Below are 17,916 nucleotides of genomic sequence, written 5' to 3'. Positions count from 1 at the left end.
ATTAAGCTCTTGGAATGTAAAAGCTTTTGATAATTACAGACCTAACTAACAAAGTTTAAGATTTTATTCGAGAGAGAGAGAAAGTACATGAGCAGGGGGCAGAGGAAGAGGAATAAGCAGACTCCCTGCTGAACAGGGAGCCCAATACAAGGTTCCATCCCGGAACCCTGAGATCAAGACCTAACCCAAAGATGCTTAAACAAGTCGGCCACTCGGGCAATCCACTAAGTTTTTAAAATAGTATAAAAGCCGTAATATAATATATATAAAGATGTTCCATTAGCGGGCAGCCCAGGTGGCTCAGCAGTTTAGCACCACCTTCAGCCCAGGGCATGATCCTGGAGGCCCCAGGAACGAGTCCCACATCGGGCTACCTGCATGAAGCCTGCTTCTCCCTCTGCCTGTGTCTCTGCCTCTCTCTCTCTGTGTGTCTCTCATGAATAAATAAAGTCTTAAAATAAAAATGCTCCATTAGCCTACAAATCTGACTGGCTTAATTATTCAAACACAAATTATTTCTGTATACTAGTATCAGACCAATTTCAGGGACATATTAACACTTAAAATTGTAATGGTCACTAGTTTATTCCAAAATAGAAAACCAAACCAGGCATATCTTGATGATCTAGGAGATAGCACATTCCAAAAGAATCATTCAGCTGCTGACAAAACTACTTTGAAACAAAAACAAATAGGGAAGACCTAGAAATAGTGTTAACACACTGTAAAAACACTTCACTTTGTTATGACAAAGGGCCTTAAAAACAAAGGCTTATGGTTACCTACATATTCCATATAATATGAATAGCTCACATTATTAGGCACTTACTACACGAGCCTTTGTTCTATGCACAGTAAAAGAAACCTAGAAGGAAGTTCCATTATTTTGTCCCATTTCAGGGAGGACAACTGAGGCACAGAAAAGCAAAAACAAAACAAAAAACTTGAAGTTTGGAATTCAAACCTAAATATTCTGACTCTAGAATCCATAGTCTTAGCCACAATACCACGCTACATTTATATAAAGTATTAATTAAGAAGAGACTTAAGCATTACATCAACATACGGGAAGCAAAGGCATCAGGTATCACAGTTAATAACATTAACAGAGATGACTCTAGCTCAGCTGATGAAGTAGTTGAGTTTGCCTTTGGAATTCTCAGTTCTATACCCTAACCAATTTTGCCTCCCTTAGTGGCATTCTACTTCCTTCCTTCATAGGCACCAAGCATCTATAGCATCGCTGAAAACAGTAAAAGAATGAATTTCAGTCACAATATACTTTAATAAATAAGTCACCAAAAATAATTCAGACTTCGGGAATTATTATGATTTTATCACAACAATAAATTACTTAAGATAAAAAAAATGATCTGAAAGTAAAATTTAAGATACTCTAGGAAACAGAATAAGTATTTTGGAAGAAAACTGTTTTCCTGGTATCAGTAGTCAAATGGAACAATTTAGTAAAGTAGATTAAGATGTTAATTACAGAATCTAGGGGGGTAAGTATATGTAAAATCAGGCTAATTCTTACAAAACAAAAGTCATATAAATATCATCTCTGCTCTAAACCCTCTAACAGTTTCTCTTCTCAGAATAAAACCCAAAATCCTTCCGATTTCCTATGAGGGAATACCTGTACTGGCCCCTAACTTCCTCATCTTAATTATACGGGCCTCCTTTAGCTGCTTCAAATGTGTATGGATGGTATAAACTTCATAGATCTTGCACCTGCTGTTCCCTCTACCTGAGACACTACCCACAGATATGCTGACATTCCCACAACTTAAACCTCCACTTCCTTCATATCTCTGTTCAATTTTCCCCTTAAAAAAGACTTCTTTGATCACCCTAACAACTCCAATGTCTTTATACCCTGCGTTATTTTTCCACACAGCACTTATTACCATAGGACTTGACATACTTAGTACTATCTTTCTAAACCTGCTCTAGGTGATCCCTGGGTGGCGCAGCGGTTTAGCGCCTGCCTTTGGCCCAGGGCGCGATCCTGGAGACCCGGGATCGAATCCCACATCGGGCTCCTGGTGCATGGAGCCTGCTTCTCCCTCTGCCTGTGTCTTTGCCTCTCTCTCTCTCTCTCTGTGACTATCATAAATAAATAAAAATTAAAAAAAAAAAAAAAAAAAAAAAAAAACAGAAGTCTGGGCAGCCCGTTGGCTCAGTGGTTTAGCATGGCCTTCGGCCCAGGGCGTGATCTGGAGACTCAGGAACGAGTCCCACTTCGGTCTCCCTGCATGGAGCCTGCTTCTCCCTCTGCCTGTGTCTCTGCCCCTCATTCTCTCTCTCTCTCTCATGACTGAATAAATAAAAGTTTAAAATAAATAAACAGTTGTCATATTATTACATACTTCACTATGAAGTATTACATACTTCACTATTTATGCCAATAAAAGTAAAAACTATTTCTTCCTACATTTAAAAGGCACCCACACAAAAAAAATAAAAAAATAAAAGGCACCCATGAAAATAAATTTATATTAAAAATTTGAACATTGTCAATCTTGTAACTTTGCTTTCATCCTGATGAGGCTCAGATCCATATCTGCAACCCACATCCAGCAACCATCAAGAGTCTTTGGCATTTATTTCAATCGAATACTCAAGCTCTGTTTATCCCTATCCTGTTTTCCCTTTGCTTTGATTTCCTTATCTAGTTTGTTTACCTAGCATTATCACAAGTATTTTTGTAAACCACACTGAATCCTTGGAATAAAGTTTAGCACAGATTGATAAACTAAAGATTATCATTAGAGGGATGCGTGGATGGCTCAGTGATTGAGCTTCTGCCTTCAGCTCAGGGTGTAATCCTGGAGTCCCAGGATTGAGTCCCACAACATCATGCTCTTATCCCACATTAAGATCTTAAAGATCTTATTTATTTATTCGTGAGACACACAGAGAGAGAGAGAGAAAGGCAGAGACACAGGCAGAGGGAGAAGCAGGCTCCATGCAGGGAGCCTGGTGCAGGACACTCCACCCCGGACTCCAGGACCACGGCCTGGGCCAAAGGCAGGCGCCAAACCGCTGAGCCACCCAAGGATCCCCCAAATAAATAAAATCTTGAAAAAAAAAAAAAGAAAAAAGAAAAAAAAAAAAAAACAGTTCCTAAAAGCTAAGTGTAGAAGAGTAACACTTTCCCAACTGAGTGCCCTAGATAAAATGTGTGTCTACACTCACTCACTTGCCAGCTCTTTTCAAAGGCCTGCACTAGTCCTCACAAGAAAGACTACATTCATGAGGAAAAGAAAAAAAAAAAAGAGTCCCACTCAATATTACAGGAGTGCAGGAAGTGATCAGCCATCATTGAGAACAGGCACAAAGACCCACTAGCTTCCCCAGATCTTTTTCGTATGAAGCAAAAACCTCAGGCCACTGGAAAAGAGGCAACGAACATTCGCACTGCCAGTTCACTGGCAGATATCTACTGTTGCCAGGATAAGAAGAAAGCAAATTCCTCCAACCCTGTGGGGAAGGGTAAGAAATCATTTTGGGTCTAAGACCCAACACTGATATACCAAGCACAAGTCTCCTATTGCTGGGTGAGGGGCAAAAAACTCCATCCAAGAACGACCAGAAATACAAGGTAAACACTGACTGCCAAGGGAAAAAGGAAAGGAAACAATGATAAAGCCCAAAGGTGCATAGGGTCTGCCTAACACTAAGGCTGGACTGGGATAACCACATCCACAATCCTAACACCAAGTAGCCAGCAAGAGCATTCTACCACCGGACTAACATTGGCCACCACCGTAAGATTCTGAAGCCTGTGGCACACTAAAGATAATGACAGCAACAATATACCCCCAGACTAGCTCAACTCAGGATAAATTTGACTCAAAACTCACCACAATGGCCCAATAGAAGAGGCATACCAATTTTCAAACATAAATACTACTTCCCTCAGTCTCTTCTATATTATACAAAATGCTCAACACTTAAATAAAAATTATGAGACACATATACACACCAAAAACCACCAATACTGAAGAGAAAAAGCAATCAATACAAGTAGGATCACTTAGATACTGGAAATAACAGGATTCTTTTTTTTTTTTTTTTAAGATTTATTTATTTATTCATGATAGAGAGAGGCAGAGATACAGGCAGAGGGAGAAGCAGGCTCCATGCTGGGAGCCAATGAGGAACTCGATCCTGGGACTCCAGGATTGCGCCCTGGGCCAAAAGCAGGCGCTAAACCGCTGAGCCACCCAGGGATCCCCAACAGACAGGATTCTTTTTTAATTATGATGATTAGTATGTTAAAGGACTTAGTGAAAAAGATGGACAACATATATGAACGGAGATAATTTCAGGAAGGAGATGGGAGAATATTTCTAAAAATCAAATGGCAATGCTAGAAATAAAAAAATACACTGTCAGACATAAAGAATTCTTTCAATAGACTCAATAATAGAGTAGACTCAGATAATGAAAGAATCAAAGAACTTGAAGATAAATGAAGACAAATTGATAAAAATTACCCAAACTGAAACACACACTGAGAAAAAACAAAGAAAGCATCCAATGTTGAGGGACACTATCAAATGGTCTAATATACATATAAAATGAAGTCTCAGAAGGAGAAAGTAAAGAGACTAGGGTAGAAGAAATACTTGGAGAGAATGGTCAAAAACTTTCCAGAAACAGGGGCACGGGCGTGGCTCAGTCACCTGAAATTGTCTACCTTTGGCTCAGATTGAGATCCTGGGATACTGTGACTGAGCCCCCTGTCAGGCTTTCCCGCTTAGCAGGGAGACTGCTCTTCCTTTGTCCCTCCCCCTCTGCTCATGCTCTCTCTTAAATCTTAAAAAAAAAAAAAAAAAAAAAAGAATTTTCCAGAAATAATGGATATCAAACCACAGATGCAACAAGTTTAGAAAAATCCCAAGCAGAATAAATACAAAACCAATCAACAAACTCAGATGTCTAGCCACATTAAAGTCAAACAGCTTGAAGGCAGCTAATAGGCTGCAACGCTGGATATTAAATATATACTCAAGAACAAAGATAAAAATTGTTATATTGTCAGAGATTATGCAAGCCAGAGGACAAGGGCTTTTTTCACTACTTCAAAATAGTAGAAGAAAAAAACTGTCAACCCAGAATTCTATACACAGGGAAAATATTTTTCATAATGAAGGCAACATTAAGATTACTATCAATACAAATAGTGTTCTCCATGCCAAATTAAAGATAAACAGTCGGGCAGCCTGGGTGGCTCAGCGGTTTGGCGCTGCCTTCAGCCCAGGGCATGATCCTGGAGACCTGGGACTAAGTCCCACGTCAGGCTTCCAGCATGGATCCTGCTTCTCCCTTTGCCTGTGTCTCTCTCTGTGTCTCTCACGAATAAATAAATAAAATCTTTAAAAATAAATAAATAAATAAAAATAAAGATAAACAGTGCTAGGTCTTTTTTACTTGAAATGCAATAAATATAGTAAAAGTGTCTTTGCTCCCAAAATAGGGTTGAAAAACAGAGGTTATTTTCCATAACATTCAAACATTTCCCTCACCATTCAAATGAAAGTTTATTATCTCCTTAACATCCTACTAAAAACCCTTCCTGTTAACTCTTCTCATTCAATCTATGGCTATGGAAAAACTGAAGGAATTAAGAGGAATTAAAAAAACCTTGGGAAACATGCTAAATCCTAAAAACTATTCTTTCTGAATAATGGAATTATGGTTGATTTTTTTCTTCACATCTTTTAAAGCTTGCAAATTTCCTATATGAACATTATTTTTGTTTCAGATGGAAAAAATCGTATTAAAAATAACAATCTACCAGAATCAAGTAATACTGCACTTTATGGACAGGGATGAGTTTAAGTACAAACCCTTCTTTCTTCATGGTTGATGTCTGTGCCACACCAGCTTGGAGTATCACCACTACTTACAGAAAAGTGAATGCAAACCAATCAGGTAAAACAGGCATACCTTCTACCATACCCCTACCTTTCGGAGTATTTAAAATCAAAAGGAGAGGCACCTGGCTGGCTTAGCTGGTAGCACATGCAACTCTAACTACATGAAGCACACGCTGGGCAGAGAATATAGTTTAAAAAATTTTTTTAAAGAACACCTTCTAGGGCAGCCCCAGTGGCGCAGCAGTTTAGCGCTGCCTGCAGCCCAGGGCGTGATCCTGGAGACCCAGGATCGAGTCCCACGTCAGACTCTCTGCTTGGAGCCTGCTTCTCCCTCTGCCTGTGTCTCTGTCTCTCATTCTCTGTCTCTATGAATATATTAATAAAATCTTTAAAAAAAATATTGTCACTCAAAATTATGTTTTGAAAGAAAGAAAAGAAAGAAAAAAAGAAAAGAAAGAAAGAAAAGAAAAGAAAAGAAAAGAAAAGAAAAGAAAAGAAAAGGAAAAGAACACCTTCTAGCTTACATAATCCACTCCTAATCATCTTCAACAATTAAAAAAGAGGCTAAAAACAGGCTGAGCTTTCAGGCAGCTTTTTTTTTTTTAATATTTTATTTATTTATTCATGAGAGACACACAGAAAGAGGCAGACACACAGGCAGAGGGAGAAGCAGGCTCCCCGCAGGGAGCCTGATGTGGGACTTGATCCCAGGACCTGGTGATCATGACCTGAGCTGAAGGCAGATGCTCAACCACTGAGCCACCCAGGCGTCCTCAGGCAGCTTTTTAAACCTAAAGACCACAAATACCAAGTTCTGAAAAATATTTGATATGCTGACAATAAAGCATTTGCAATGGTTCAAGGTACATTAAATACTCTAGTCCTCCCCATTATCCTAATAACACAAGTACCACTATTCCCATTATGCCTAAGGAAATAGGAATATCAGAATTTAGATCCTTAAAGACCACTGTCATAATCTGTATTATCCTTAGTTCTTGAACTAAATTCCTTGATTTCCACTGTGTTCCAATGTCACTTGCTTCTTCTCTGCTTATGCCTATCTATAGTGAAGAATCATATTTAATAATACCTCAAAAAATAATTTTACGTCATTGAGCAAAATAATTTTAAATGATCTTGTCCTTACCCTTTAGGAGATTAAAATCTTAGGAGTTCAAAATATTAGCCAATAATACTTAGAAAAGCTCTTTGAACTAAATGTTCTTATTTCTCAAAATGAAACTTAATGATTCTATCCAGAAATACAAAGTTGGAAGTTCAGAAAACACTTCACAGGCTGAAAAAATATACACAAAAGAATTATGACCTAAGAATTCTGATTTCTGGGGAACCTGAGCGACTCAGTCGGTTAAGCGTCTGCCTTTGGTTCAGGTCATGATCTCAGGTCCTGGGACTGAGCTCCACATCAAGCTCTCTGTTCAGCAAGGAATCTGGTTCTCTCTCTGTGCACTCTTTCTCTCTCTCTCTCCCTCTCAAATAAATAAGCAAAATCTTAAAAAGAATTCGGACTTCTTCACTCTAAAACTAAAACGATTTGAGAAAATTAAATATAGGGAACACCTGGGTGGCTCAGCAATTGTGCGTCTGCCTTCAGCTCAGGGTGTGATCCTGGGTCCAGGGATGGAGTGTTAGTTGAATCTAAATCTAAAGAAGATCTATGCTGTCATAGGCTCCCTGGGAGAACTCGGCTTCTCCCTCTATGTCTCTGCCTCTCTGTGTCTCTCATGAATACATAAAATCTTTTTTAAAAAATGAAATATAGGGATCCCTGGGTGGCGCAGCGGTTTAGCGCCTGCCTTGGGCCCAGGGCGCGATCCTGGAGACCCGGGATCGAGTCCCACATCGGGCTCCCGGTGCATGGAGCCTGCTCCTCCCTCTGCCTGTGTCTCTGCCTCTCTCTCTCTCTCTCTCTCTCTCTCTGTGACTATCATAAATAAATAAAAATTAAAAAAAAAATTTTAAAAATGAAATATAAATATATAATAAGTATATAAAGAAATACACTGGACTAACAAATCTCAAATTCAGGATAACAGTTACCTTTGATGAAAGAGAGGAGCAAGTGATCAAGGAGGGTAACATGCTGAGGGCTTTAATTATATTGTTATTTTAATAAATTTTATTTAAATTTAATTTTAAATCTGATTAATTTTAACAAATTAATTTGTGAAGCTGGCTGATGAATACATAACACCGGGTTTGCTGTATTATAATGTACTTTTGTATATCTGCAGTTATTTCAAAATAGTTTTTTTTTAAGATTTTATTTATTTATTCATGAGAGAGAGAGAGGCAGAGACAGAGGCAGAGGGAGAAGCAGGCTCCCTGTAGGGAGCCTGATGCAGGACTCAATCCCAGGACCAGAGGATCACAACTCAACCACTCAGCCACCCAGGTGCCCTTCAAAATAGTTTCTTTTTAAGTTTTCAAAGCAGATGTACTCTCTGCATCTCCCTAGACACAAATCTGTATTTTATGTAAAATATAATCATCAATCACACAATTACTATGGATTCTAGAAGGAAAATTATATCCAATCCCACACACTAAATTTATGCACTAATTCCACTCAGGACAAGTAAACGCCTTTTGTAATAGAAAATAGTATAGCTCATTTTCATCATCTATATAATGAGGTCAATACCACCTACCTATTCACCGCAGTTTTATGAAAAGCAAATGGGACAAAAAAATGTACAGGCAACATAGAATACGTTCATTGAATATTAGTTATTATTAATGGCAAAAAAATGTAAAATGCAAAAAATATGACACTGTATAAAGTATTTACCAACTGTAGAATCTTCGCATGTAGACTCATTCCTGATGTATACACTATCATTTTCTTCTGCTCCCAATTTGTAGAGTAAGGAATGGCTATATGTGTAACTAATATGAGTGACATCAATACATCCAACTTCCAGAAATGCAATAAATCATGCTACAAATCTTCCCAGGCAGGGTGTAAAGCCATTTTAAGTACAGACTTCTAGTAAGTATTAGTGTCTTAGTACTGAGCACTGAGAAACTCTAGGGAAATAGAAACAAAAAAACATAGTTCCCACCTTAAGCAGTTGGTTTAGTGGAGAAAACAGATAAATCAATAAATCTATCCATAGCTGTTTGTAGAGCAACTAACCCAGATGGGAAGAGGTGTGAAGCATGACCGCATTGATTGGTACTCCTTGCCACGTATCTCTTCTTCATCCCCTCCCCTCAGCCCTGCTAGTCTTGGTCCTCTCTGAAATCAGTGGGTAAAGCAGTATTTATCCTACAGATACACTACAGAACTGCATGTTTCACTGGGTACCACTAGGCCGCATGGAGCTACTGAGCATTTGAAATATGGATACTACTAAATAAGATACGCTGTAAACGTAAAATACACAGTGGAGTGAAAAAAATCTAGTACAAAGAATGTAAAATACAGTATCTCACTAATAATTTTTATAATGAGGGGCAGCCCCGGTGGCGCAGTGGTTTAGCACCGCCTGCAGCCCAGGGCGTGATCCTGGAGACCCTGGATCGAGTCCCACGTCGGGCTCCCTGCATGGAGCCTGCTTCTCCCTCTGCCTGTGTCTCTGCCTCTCTCTCTCCTCTCTCTCTCTGTGTCTCTATGAATAAATAAATAAAATCTTTTAAAAAAATAATAATTTTTGTAATGAGCACAACTTAAAATAATATTTTGGGGGCACCGCAGTGGCTCAGTCCATTAAGCATTTGACTCTTGAATTCAGCTCAGGTCATGACCTCAGAGTCATGAGATCTAGCCCTGCATCAGGTCCATGCTCAGCAGGGAATCTGCTTGAGATACTTTCTCTTCCTCCCCTCTGCTCTCTTTCTCTCTAAAATGAGTAAATCTTTTTATAAAGATAATATATTGTATATACTGGGTTAAAGTATGTTACTAAAATTGATGTCAGGGCACCTGGCTGGCTGTCAGAGGACAGTATGATTCTTGATCTTGGGGTCATGAGTTTAAGCCCCACATTAGGGGTAGAGATTACATAAATAAATTTTAAATTTTAATAAAATAAAAAAATTGATTTCACCTGTTTCATTGTACCTTTTTTTAATTATTTATTCATGAGAGACAGAGAGAGACAGAGACAGAGACACAATAGGCAGGGGAGAAGCAGGCTCCACACAAGGAGCCCAATGTGGGACTCGATCCCAGGACAACAGGATCATGCCCTGAGCCGAAGGCAGAGGATCATGCCCTGAGCCGAAGGCAGACGATCAGTCACTGAGCCACCCAGGCATCCCTCTTTTTACTTTTAATATGGCGACTAAGAAACCTAAAACTACATAAGTGGTTCACACATTTCTACCAACAAATAAATGATCTACAAAAAAAAAACAAAATAATACATAATGTACTTCAAAAGCATTGAGTGTTAGTTGAATCTAAATCTAAAGAAGATCTATGCTGTCAGAATTCTAATTACCTGAAATATGTATTTACAGTCTGACAATGAAATTCATTAACCCAACAAATTAAAATCACAAACTCTACTTTCCTAGATTGATATGCAGTAAAATTGTTCCTCTTCCTATTACAATGAATTACAACTAGGATCAGCCCAGTGGAGGTGGCTGGGTGACTCAACTGGTAGAGCTTCTAACTCTTGGTTTCAGCTCAGCTCATGATCTCAGGGTCCTGAAATTAATCCATACGTTGCACTCTACACTCAATACAGTGTGTGCTTAGAATTCTCTCTGCCCCTCTATCTCTATCCCCCAACTCACTTACAATCTCTCTAAATATAAATCTTAAAAAAAAAAAAAAAAAAAACCTCAGTGTACTACAGTTCATCAAAATCATATCACATCGGGCAGCCTGGGTACCTCAGTGGTTTAGCGCCACCTTTGGCCCAGGGAGTGATCCTGGAGTCTCGGAGTCAAGTCCTGCATGGGGCTCCCTGCATGGAGCCTGCTTCTCCCTCTGCCTGTGTCTCTGCCTTTCTCTCTGTGTGTCTCTTTAAAAAAAAAAAAAAAAAAATTAAAAATTTTAAAAATTTTAAAAATTTTAAAAATTTTAAAAATTAAAAATAAAAATCATACCACATCAAAATCCAAGCTCTTTTTATAAGACTGACAGAGACATAAACTGGAAACAAGACAGTTACTGATGAATGCAACAGATTCATATTTTTATTTTTTTAAGACTTTATTTATTTATTCATGAGAGACACAGGCAGAGAGAGGCAGAGACACTGGAAGAGAGAGAAGTAGGCTCCATGCAGGGAGCCCAATACGGAACTCAATCCCGGACCCCAGGATCACCACCTGAGCCAAAGGCAGACGCTCAACCACTGAGCCACCCAGGTGTCCCTTATTTCTAGTTTTTATTAAGAAAACTCTACCTGCAATGTAGGGCTCAAACTCACAAGATCAAGAGTCTCGTGTTCTACTGAGCCAGCCAAGTGCCCCATGAATGCAACCCATTTAAATTACCTTTAAGTTCATAGTTACAGACATTTTCCCCTGAGGCTAAAGCCAAAGCTCTTGCTCTTCAATGTTTAGAGAAAAGCTATGACAATTAATTCATAAGGTACATGACTCACAGTGACCTGAGTTCCTCTAGAGTGAGCTGAAGGAAAATGAGGACCAGTGTAAGATCAAAGACAGATAATCCTTTTTTTCTTAATATTTTATTTATTTATTCATGAGACACGCACAGAGAGAGAGAGAGAGAGAGGCAGAGACATAGCCAGAGGGAGAAGCAGGCCCCCCTGCAGGGAGCCTGAGCTTAACCACTGAGCGACCCAGGTGCTCTGAGAATCCTTAATACCCTCCTTCCCCAAGCCAAGGAGATATACATGGCTCTGAGAAGGTTCTAAAGAGATCAAATGAAAGAGACTATAAATGGATCTTGACATCCAGGGGCCCTAAGAAGTAACTAGGCATTTCCTCATCTCTGTAAGAACTCCCATAAAGATCAGTCCTAGAGAAGCTGTTAAGAACTGTTACTCTTGGGCAGCCCCGGTGGCGCAGTGGTTTAGCGCCGCCTGCAGCTCAGGGCGTGATCCTGGAGACCCTGGATCGAGTCCCACGTTGGGCTCCCTGCATGGAGCCTGCTCCTCCCTCTGCCTGTGTCTCTGCCTCTCTCTCTCTAGCTGTGTCTCTATGAATAAATAAAATCTTAAAAAAAAAAAAAAAAAAAAAAAGAACTGTTACTCTTCTCAGTAATCATTCTTACTTAGAAGCCCTAGAGCCCTGGAAATTTGACCTCAAGGACCTATGCTATATATATGGCCAAGAATCACAGACCCAAGGCAATCTCCATGTCACTACTTCATAACATAAACAAAATGTTATCTGAGGGCAACACATGGCCTTAGAAACTGCCCAAAACTGCACACCCTGAATTTAGGGGTGCCTAGTCGCTCAGTCGGTTAAGCATCCAACTACAGATTTCACCTCAGGTCATGATTTCAGGGTCATGACATCAAGCCCTGTTTGGGCTCCAGCAGAGTCTGCTTAAGATTTCCTCTCTGTTCCCTATCTCCGAAGGCATCTCCCCCTACTCATGCTCTCTCTAAATAATTAAATAAAAATCTTTTAAAAACATTAACCATTTTGGCCAAACTGCAACCCTAATGATTTATAATTCTGTTATACGGGATTTTCACAAGAGAAAGCTAATTTCATCACAAACAAAGATCTATTAATTCTATACAAGGTTCGGGATTAAAGCACAAAACTACTACGACTGACAACAAACACTTAAAATTAATAAAGGACGAGAGAGAGAGAAAGTGGGGGGGGGGCGGAGGGGGGCAGAGGGAGAGAGAACCAGACTCCCCACTGAGGATGGAGCCCAAAGCAGGGCTCAATCCCACAACCCTGAGATAATGACCTGAGCCAAAATCAAGAGGTACACAAAACCAACTCAGCCACCCACAAGCCTCTATACTGGTAAGGTTTTGACATTTACTTAGGTAGCTTGCCATGTCCTCAGCCTAAAATTCTTAGGTGAATATCGAATTTTGTTGTTTCAAAGGGCACAAATCCCTTCTTTGTAGAGATTCTATGTATGTAATTTCTTTTCTCTAAAGATACAAGAAAGCTTTTAAATCTGTTCCACTGTGAAAACAGAAAATACCAAATCTAGAGGTGAACTTTCTATGAAATACGTCAAATGATATGAGAACTTTATAATAATACAAAAAGGCAAAGGAAATAAATGGTTAGCAACATAAACATTTTGTTACATATATATTTTTATCCTCCATGTTTATTTCTATAGTTCATTACAATATTCATATCTACTTAGACATGTTAAATGGAAAACTATATTTCGAAAATATTAACTTTATAAAAATGCAAAGTAAAACAGTAATTTTACAATAATAAACAGGGGAGGTGGGGAGAACAAGTAGATGAAACTCTGTGAAGATTCATTCCACCTTCACTGCCACTATTTTTTTAATTCATTACTTGGGGGACTCCTGGGTTGCTCAGTGATTGAGCGCCTGCCTTTGGCTCAGGGCCTGATCCCACTGTCCCAGGACTGAGTGCCACATCAGGCTCCCTACATGGAGCCTGCTTCTCCCTCTGCCTACTGTCTCTGCCTCTGTGTCTCTCATGAATAAATGAATAAAATATTTTTTTAAAAATTCATTACTTGGGATTTCACCCTTCTTTGACATAGCTAACAAAGATTTTACTCATAATTACTGAATACCTTAAATGAATATACTATTAAAATTTAATTGTTATTTGGGTTATGACTCAACTGACTTAAGAAAGCCAATTCATTTACTTTTACTATCTTTCTTTTCAACCACTAGCAAATGTGTGACAGACTTGTTTTTAGTTTTAATGATCCTGTTCAACTGTCTCATGTGAATGTGTTCAAAAAGATTAAAGCTAATTTGGAAAGATACTATTTGTCTTAAAAGGTGTAGCTGTCACCCTCTCTTCCATAAGGGTCCAAGGTATATATAGTGGAGTAAAGAACTAAGCAAATGGTAAGTACTGAAAAAACAATTTTAAAACATTATAAACTCCACTGACTAAACACCACTTATGAGCCCAACAATACTCTGGGCATATCCTCAAAAAAAACATATGTGTGGGATGCCTGGGTGGCTCAGCAGATGAGCACCTGCCTTCAGCCCAGGGCATGATACTGGAGGCTTCAGGGCGTGATCCTGGAGTCCCAAGATCGAGTCCCACATCAGGCTTCCTACATGGAGCCTGCTTCTCTCTCTCCCTAGGTCTTTGTCTCTCTCTCTCTCTCTGTCTCTCATGAATAAATAAAATCTTTAAAAATTAAAAAAAAAAAAAAAAACGCATTTGTGCTAGGGAACACCTGGAAGGCTCAGTTGGTAGAGGGAGCAACTCTTGGTCTCAGGGCTATGGGTTCAAGTCCCATGTTGGGTGTAGAGATTACATGAAATTTTAAAGAAAAAAATCTTTAAAAAGAAACAAAAATCTACATGTGCTAGAAGCTGCTAGTTGCCCTACAATTTTTGTTTTCCTCTCTTTCCTCAATAAAAATGGTGATGTATAAATCTTCTGGAAAGTACCCTTTAAGAGAAGTATCTCTTTGTCCTCTCCCTTCTCCTTCTTTCAAACTGGCCTGCAAACTTACAGCCTAAAGCTGGAAGGGCCCCCGAACCACAAGGTTCACTTGACCAACACAAGGCATTGATCAAAAGACAGAAACTTAGATCCCTGACACCTCTGAGTGCAACAATGGCTAGGACCTGGTAATATGCTAGTTAAAGGAAGAATTCACATTAAAATCAAGGAATCTCTGGGCTCCTGCATGGCTCAGTGGTTGAGCTTCTGCCTTTGGCTCAGGGCAGGATCCCAGGGTCCGTGGATCAAGTCCCACATCAGGCTCCCCATAGGGAGCCTGCTTCTCCCTCTATGTCTCTGCCCCTCTGTCATGAATAAATATATAAAATCTTAAAAAAAAAAAAAAAATCAAGGAGTCTCTCCATTACACATCGAAGCATATGTTAACACATGTACTTCTGTAGCACACATTTCTTTTTAAATATTAGGTAGGCTTATGGTAATCCAAATAATCCTCAGTAATAACAATAGGGGCAGGACTATGCCTTACTCATTTGCACATGGCTAGCACAAAGCCCTGTACACAATAAACTTTGCTGAATTAAGAAAGTTGCCTTTACAGCAGGAAAGAAAACAGATAAAGGCTGTCAGTGTCCATTAGTTTGTCAATTTGACTAATCAGATACTGGTAATAAAATATTTCAAATTCTAAGAGGAAGTCAGGTGCAAAATACCTGATTTGCACTTTCACTTTACTATGTCCCAGAACTAAGCTATTTTAAAATGGAAAAAAAAAAAAAAATTCTCCTCTATTCATTTGCCAACTTCTATTTCAGAAGAAAAGAATCTTAATGGACACATCCACTGAGAAGCATTCATTATGTGATCATCATAAATCAAGAATCTTAACAAGGAAGAAACACCAAATCCAACAATAAGCGTCATGCTAGTAACACTCGAAGCTTTTAGAAAAGGCACTGTCCAAATAATTAAGCAAATACTAATACGATATCCCTTAAGTATTATGCAATACCTAATTACCTCACAATAGACTATTTCAGTTTTCTATTTTTTTTTAAATATCCTTTTTTTTTTTTTTAATTTATGATAGTCACAGAGAGAGAGAGAGAGAGAGAGGCAGAGGGAGAAGCAGGCTCCATGCACCGGGAGCCTGACGTGGGATTCGATCCCGGGTCTCCAGGATTGCGCCCTGGGCCAAAGGCAGGCGCCAAACCGCTGCGCCACCCAGGGATCCCGACTATTTCAGTTTTCTAGACCAAGAGTCCCTAACTTTAGTTGCATATCTAAACCCCCAACTCCAAAATTTGGTTCAGAAAAGGTCTATGTATTTTTTTTAATTATAAAATTGATTCTAACAAGCAACCAAGATTGAGTACTACTATCTTATCCTTACCATGTGCCTAAAATTATGCTAATTAAGGAGGCATTTTCTTGAATTAAAAAAATTACTTGGATCACTCAAGTCTATGAAAATGTTAATTTCGTTCAATAATTTAAAAATTAGTATTTTTTACATTTTTTTAAAGATTTATTTATATATTTTAGAGAGAGAGAGAGAGAGTGTGTGTGCACATGTGTGCATGCCCACACATGTGAGTTGGGGAGGGTCAGTGGGAACAGAGAGAACCTCAAGCAGCCTCTTCACTAAGCAGAGTCCAGCATGGGGCTCCATCCCACAAGCCATCAGATAATGACCTCAGCCAAAATAAGAAATCAGATGCCTAACTGAGTCACCCAGGTACCCCTGTTATTTCTAACATTCTTACATATACTCTCCTAATTCATTTTACGCTGACTTCTCTGATCACGAGGGTATCACAATGTGTCTTTGTCAGGCAAATACAATGTCTCTAGACATCTATATCAAATTGATTTTTTAATCTTTTAATCGCAGAGATGAAACTAAACCAAAATAATAGCACAGTAGAAAAACAACATGTTTTTCCTGTCACCAAAATTCAAGTTCCCAATAGCTGGGGCAAGAGAAATAGTTACATGGCAGATTATAAAAAGATAAAAATAGGGATCCCTGGGTGGCGCAGCGGTTTGGCGCCTGCCTTTGGCCCAGGGCGCGATCCTGGAGACCCGGGATCGAATCCCACATCAGGCTCCCGGTGCATGGAGCCTGCTTCTCCCTCTGCCTATGTCTCTGCCTCTCTCTCTCTCTCTCTCTCTCTCTGTGACTATCATAAATAAATAAAAATTAAAAAAAAATTAAAAAAAAGATAAAAATAAGAAGAAAACCATTTTAAGCAATGGATGACATTAATACTACCATTTGAAAATGAAACTAATCTACACAAAATAGGATCGGAGGGTTAGGACTGAAAGATGGTTAATTGCTTCCTTGTTTTATGAAAGCTTTGAAGTTTCAATTAAACCCTTCAGCTAAGGAACCAAGAGCAAAAAAACTGTTCTTGCATTACTAAAATAAAAACCAAATACTTAAAAATCATCAAGGGGAGGGGCACCTGGGTGGCTAAATCAGTTAAGCATCTATCTGTCTCTTGATTTCAGCTCAAGTCATGATATCAGGGTCATGAGATGGAGTCACACATCAGGCACCACTCTGGGCATGGGGCCTGCTTAAGATTCTCTCTTTCCCACTCTCTCTGCCCCTCCCTCCCATTCATGCACAAGTGTGTTTTCTCAAAAAAAATAAAGATAAAAAAAAATCCAGGGTTTTAAACATAAGGTGTTTTTGTTGTTTTTCTCTTTTTAAGATTTTATTTATTTATTCATGAAAGGCACAGACAGAGAAAGGTAGAGACATAGGCAGAGGGAGAAGCAGGCTCCATGCAGGAAGCCCGATGCAGGAACTTGATCCCAGGAACCTGGGATCATGCCCTGAGCCAAAGGCAGACACCCAACTGCTGAACCACCCAGGCATCCCTAAACATACGATTTTTTTGAAGTACAGTTACCTGCCCATCAATTTGAGAATGGTTTAATGAATGTGTTAAATCCATATCACATATATTTTTTAAATGAGGAAAAGCAATTATAGCTAACATTAAGCAAAATATCATATGCCAAACATACTAAGCACCTTACATTTTAATACTGACTTGAACAATTATCATTTCCAGTTTTCAAAATAGAAAACTAATGTACATGGCAACAAGTATGCCCAACATCACACTATGTAACTGGAAAGCTAGGATTTAACACCAATAGTCCAGGTCCAAGAATCAAGGCTCTTAACTTTACACGAAACTGATTCTCTATGTAATGTTATAGGATATTTATGAAACAATGTGGGGCACCTAGATGGCTCAGTCAGTTAACTGTCTGCCTTTGGCTGAGGTCACGATCCCAGGGTCCAGGACTGAGCCCCATGTTGGGCTCCCTGCTCAGAGAGAAGCCTGTTTCTCCCTCTCCCTCCTGCTCCTGCTAACTTTCAAATATTTTTTTAAAGGAGACACTAAATGCAAAAGGCAAGCTGCAG

General features: G+C 39.1%; 1 protein-coding gene and 1 long non-coding RNA gene across 9 annotated transcripts in view; one reads left to right on the top strand and one right to left on the bottom strand.

The window, feature by feature from the left end:
- The window catches only part of EIF4G3 (eukaryotic translation initiation factor 4 gamma 3), a 330,614-nt gene that overhangs the window by 278,951 nt on the left and 33,747 nt on the right, over window positions 1-17,916 (bottom strand). The gene's annotated exons all lie outside the window — the stretch shown is intronic.
- The window catches only part of LOC119870447, a 32,387-nt gene that overhangs the window by 3,116 nt on the left and 11,355 nt on the right, over window positions 1-17,916 (top strand). Inside the window, exon 2 of the long non-coding RNA XR_005356071.1 lies at window positions 5,777-5,946. This is a non-coding gene — a long non-coding RNA (uncharacterized LOC119870447). The remainder of the gene's footprint in view (window positions 1-5,776; window positions 5,947-17,916) is intronic.

Source organism: Canis lupus, chromosome 2, assembly GCF_011100685.1.
Source record: "Canis lupus familiaris isolate Mischka breed German Shepherd chromosome 2, alternate assembly UU_Cfam_GSD_1.0, whole genome shotgun sequence".
Lineage (NCBI taxonomy): Eukaryota > Metazoa > Chordata > Mammalia > Carnivora > Canidae > Canis > Canis lupus.
Note: the sequence above shows the minus strand (reverse complement) of the source record. Positions and strands in the feature narration are given on the sequence as shown.